The following is a 5,852-nucleotide window of genomic DNA, read 5'->3' as shown; positions in this document are numbered from 1 at the left end:
TGCCTAGAGTGTATGATCCTTTTTTAAATGGACCATATCGTGGAACAATAAAAAAAGGATATTCACGTCCAATCGTGGATGATTCAATCATTTCGACAGAGGATTCCATAGGAATGGTTTGGATAAATAGGATTCATGGTATCCTCCCCAATCTTTCTGATTACCAAGAATTTGAAGATAAAATGGATGCATTTAATGAAGAATTAGTATCGCCAGACATTGATCATTCCTTGAACTCAATCAGTGAATTAGCTGAAGAATCAAGACCTAGTTTGAATTTGAAAGGACTTACTTTATTGGACGAACAAAGAAGACTTGACTCAGAAAATAAAATGAAACGTTTGAAATTTCTATTCGATGCAGTTAAAACTGATCCAAACGATCAAACTATTAGAAATAAATCCATTGGAATAAAGGAAATCGGTAAAAAGGTTCCTCGATGGTCATATAAATTGACCGACGATTTGAAAGAACAAGAGGCGGAAAATGAGGAAGGATCGACGGAGGATCCTGGTATTCGTTCAAGAAAAGCCAAACGTGTGGTAATTTATACTGATAACGATCAGAATATCAATACTCATACTAGTACTAATACTAATAATGATAGTGATCAAGCGGAAGAAGTGGCTTTGATACGTTACTCACAACAATCGGATTTTCGTCGGGATCTAATCAAAGGATCCATGCGCGCTCAAAGACGTAAAACAGTGACTTGGGAAATGTTTCAAACAAATGTGCATTCCCCGCTTTTTTTGGACAGAATAGACAAAACATTTTTTTTCTCTTTTGATATCTCTGGAATGATTAATCCACTTTTTAGGAATTGGATAGGAAAGGATCCGCAACTCAAAACCTCAGATTCTGAGGAGGAAGAGGCAAAAGAAAAAGAGAAAAAAAAGAAAGAGCAAAAAGAGGAGAATGAACGGATAGCAATATCAGAAACTTGGGATACTATTATATTTGCTCAAGCAATAAGAGGTTCTATGTTAGTAACCCAATCGATTCTTAGAAAATACATCATATTGCCTTCATTGATAATAGCTAAAAATCTTGGCCGTATGTTATTATTTCAATTTCCCGAGTGGTACGAGGATTTGAAGGAGTGGAATAAAGAAATGCATGTTAAATGCACCTATAATGGTGTTCAATTATCAGAAACAGAATTTCCGAAAAACTGGTTAACAGATGGGATTCAGATAAAGATCTTATTTCCTTTCTGTCTGAAACCTTGGCGGGGATCTAAACTACAATTTCATCATAGAGATCCAATGAAAAACAAAGGAAAAATAGAAAATTTTTGTTTTTTAACGGTCTGGGGAATGGAAACTGAATTACCTTTTGGTTCTCCACGAAAAGAACCTTCTTTTTTTGAACCCATTTTTAAAGAACTCGAAAAAAAAACGAGAAAAGTTCAAAAAAAATATTTTCGAGTTTTCAGAATTTTAAAAGAAAGAACAAAATGTTGTCTAAAGGTCTCAAAAGAAAAAATAAGATGGGTTATCAAAATAGTTCTATTTATAAAAAGAATAATGAAAGAGCTTACAAAAGTGAACTCAATTTTATTATTTGGGTTGAGGAAAGGCTATCAACCGAGTGAAACTGGAAAAGATTTCATAATCAGTAATAAGATTACTCACGACTCGACTATTCAAATTAGATCCATGGATTGGACAAATTATTCACTGACAGAAAAAAAAATGAAAGATCTGACTGATAGTACAACCAAAATCAAAAATCAAATAGAAAAAATAAAAAAAGACAAGAAAAAAATATTTCTAACTACAGATACAGATATAAATATTAGTCCTAACAAGACAAGTTTTGATGATGAAAGATCGGAATCACAGAAACATATTTGGCAGAGATCAAAAAAAAGAAGTGCCCGATTAATACGTAAATCGCAATATTTTATAAAATATTTCATTGAAAGAATATACATAGATATCTTTCTATGTGCCATTAACATTCCCAGGATTAATACACAACTTTTCCTTGAATCAACAAAAAATCTTATCGATAAATATATTTACAATAATGAAACAAATAAAGAAGGAATTGATGAAACAAATCAAAATACAACTCAGTTTATTTTGACTATCCAAAAGTCACTTTCTATTTCGAATATTCGAAATAATAATTCACAGATTTATTGTAACTTATCTTTCTTGTCCCAAGCATATGTATTTTACAAATTATCACAAAACCAAGAAGTTATTAACAAGTATCACTTGATATCTGTACTTCAATATCATGGCGCATCTCCTTTTATTAAGCATAGAATAAAGGACTATTTGGGTACACGAGGAATTTTTGATTTCAAACCAAGACATAAGAAATTTTCGAATTCCAGAATGAATGAATGGAAAAACTGGTTAAAGCGTCATTATCAATACAATTTATCTCAGAATAGATGGTCTAGATTAGTATCGAAAAAATGGCGAACTAGAGTCAATCATCGTCGTACGATTGAAAATAAAGATTCCAAAAAATGGGATTCATATGAAAAAGAAAAAGACCAATTCATTTATTACGAGAAAGAAAATGATTGCGCGGTGAATTCATTGCCGAGTCAAAAAGAAAAATTTAAAAAACACTACAGATATGATCTTTTATCGTGTAAATATATTAATTATGAGGATAGGAAGAGCTCATATATTTATGTATCCCCGTTAAAAGTAAATGGGGGCCGAGAGATTCCCTATAATGACAACACACCTAAACCCGAATCATGTTATGTACTGGGGGATATAGCTATTAGTGATTATCTAGAAGAAGAGTCTATTATGGATACGGGTAAAAATCCGGATAGAAAATATTTTGAGTGGAGAATTCTGCATTTTTGTCTTAGAAAAAATATCGATATTGATACCTGGACCGATATGGATACTGGGACCAATATTAATAAAAATACTAAGAATGGGATTAATGATTATGAAATAATTGATAAAAAAGATCTTTTTTATTTCACGATTCATCAAGAAATCAACCCACCCAATCAAAAAAAAAACTTTTTTGATTGGATGGGAATGAATGAAGAAATGCGATATCGTCCCATATCGAATCTGGAATCTTGGTTCTTCCCAGAATTTGTGCGACTTTATGATACATATAAAATGAAACCATGGATCATACCAATCAAATTACTTCTTTTAAATTTTCATGGAAATAAAAACATTAGTGAAAATAAAAACATTAGTGAAAATCAAAAAAAAGATCTTCGTATATCATCTAATCAAAAAGAATATCTTGAATTAGAGAACCGAAATAAAGAAAAAGAAGAAGAACAGCCGGGCCAAGGGGATATTAGATCAGATGCACGAAACCAAGAGAATCTTGAATCAGATGCACAAAAAAAAAAAAAATATGTTGAAAAGGATTACGCGGAATCAGACATTAAAAAAAGGAGAAAGAAAAGAAAATACAAGAGCAACAGAGAAGCAGAACTAGAGTTCTTCCTAAAAAGATATTTGCTTTTTCAATTGAGATGGGACGATTCTTTGAATCAAAGAATGATCAATAATATCAAGGTATATTGCCTCCTGCTTAGACTGATAAATCCAAGGGAAATTGCTATATCCTCTATTCAAAGAGGAGAAATGCGCCTGGACGTAATGTTGATTCAGAAGGATCTCACTCTTACGGAATTGATAAAAAGGGGAATATTTATTATTGAACCAGCCCGCCTGTCTATAAAACGGGATGGACAATTTATTATGTATCAAACCATAGGCATTTCATTGGTCCATAAGAGTAAACACCAAACTAATCGAGAACGTCGAGAAAAAAAATATGTTGATGAGAATTCTTTCAATGGATCTATTGCACAACATGGAAAGATGCTTATGAATGGAGATGAAAATCATTATGATTTTCTTGTTCCTGAAAATATTCTATCTCCTAGACGTCGTAGAAAATTGAGAATTTTAATGTGTTTCAATTTCAGTAATGAGAATATTGTGGATATAAATCCAGTATTTTTCAATGAGAATAACGTAAAGAACTCTGGGCAATTTTTGGATGAGGACAAGTGTCTTGATACAGATACAAATAAATTCATTCAATTCAAATTATTTCTTTGGCCCAATTATCGATTAGAAGATTTAGCTTGTATGAATCGCTATTGGTTTGATACGAATAATGGCAGTCGTTTCAGTATGTCAAGAATATATATGTATCCACGATTCAGAATTAGTTAATGGTACATTTTATATACATCATGTATCATAGCCGATATATGAAGACAGACAGGTGTACACACACGTTGTGTTACATTACATTCTGACACATGATACTGATTCAATGACGTATCAATTGGACCTAGGAATGAATCAACAGAATCTTCTTAAACCCAAATCATTCTCTTTCGTGGGTCCAGAAATGTACCATCCCTTTCTATGTATTGTATCCGAATCAAATTACAAATTAAATTGGATTTATTAATTCAATTTAAATAGAAAAAGTTATTATATGAATAAATCCAGATTATTGTGTGTACCAGATCGAAATGACTGGCATTATCATTTTATTATTATTCCTGATCGGTAAAATCCATATTTGTGGGAACGAAAGAAAAAAAAAAAGAGAGAAGAATTATTCTTTTTTATGGTAAAAAATTTATTTATCTCGGTTATTCCGCAAGAAGAAAAAGAAAAAAACAAAGGGTCTGTTGAATTTCAAGTATTCAATTTCACCAATAAGATACGGAGACTTACTGCACATTTTGAATTTCACAGAAAAGACTATTTATCTCAGAGAGGTCTGCGAAAAATTCTGGGAAAACGTCAACGGCTGCTGGCTTATTTGTCAAAAAAAAATAGAGTACGTTATAAGGAATTAATTGGTCAGTTGGATATTCGGGAGCCAAAAAATCGTTAATTTGAGGATTCATTTGAATTTTTTGGTTTATTAGATCTTGAATTTTGATGAACTTTGTTTCGTTTTCAACAATTCATGGAATAATGAATCGGGGAAGAAAGCATATGACTGTACCGGCTACAAAAAAAGACCTCATGATAGTCAATATGGGCCCTCACCACCCATCAATGCATGGTGTTCTTCGACTCATTGTTACTCTAGATGGTGAAGATGTTATTGACTGTGAACCTATATTGGGTTATTTACACAGAGGAATGGAAAAAATTGCGGAAAACCGAACAATTATACAATATCTGCCGTATGTAACACGTTGGGATTATTTAGCTACTATGTTCACAGAGGCAATAACGGTAAATGCCCACGAACAATTGGGAAATATTCAAGTACCTAAAAGAGCCAGTTATATCAGAGTTATTATGCTGGAGCTAAGTCGTATAGCTTCTCATTTGTTATGGCTTGGGCCTTTTATGGCAGATATCGGTGCACAGACTCCTTTCTTCTATATTTTCCGAGAGAGAGAATTGCTATATGATCTATTCGAAGCTGCCACAGGTATGCGAATGATGCATAATTATTTCCGTATCGGAGGAGTAGCTGCTGATCTACCTCACGGATGGATAGATAAATGTTTGGATTTCTGCGATTATTCTTTAACAGGAGTTGTTGAATATCAAAAGCTTATTACGCGGAATCCTATTTTTTTGGAACGAGTTGAAGGAGTGGGCATTATTGGTGGAGAGGAAGCAATAAATTGGGGTTTATCGGGACCAATGCTACGAGCTTCCGGAATCCAATGGGATCTTCGTAAAGTTGATCATTATGAGTGTTACGATGAATTCGATTGGGAAGTCCAATGGCAAAAAGAAGGAGACTCATTAGCTCGTTATTTAGTACGAATCAGTGAAATGACGGAATCTATAAAAATTCTTCAACAGGCTCTGGAAGGAATTCCGGGGGGACCCTATGAGAATTTAGAA

Source organism: Tasmannia lanceolata, unplaced genomic scaffold, assembly GCF_043159265.1.
Source record: "Tasmannia lanceolata isolate RefF3 unplaced genomic scaffold, GAP_Taslan_0.1 ptg000991l, whole genome shotgun sequence".
NCBI lineage: Eukaryota > Viridiplantae > Streptophyta > Magnoliopsida > Canellales > Winteraceae > Tasmannia > Tasmannia lanceolata.
The sequence above is the reverse complement of the archived record's forward strand: the minus strand, read 5'-3'. Positions refer to the sequence as shown.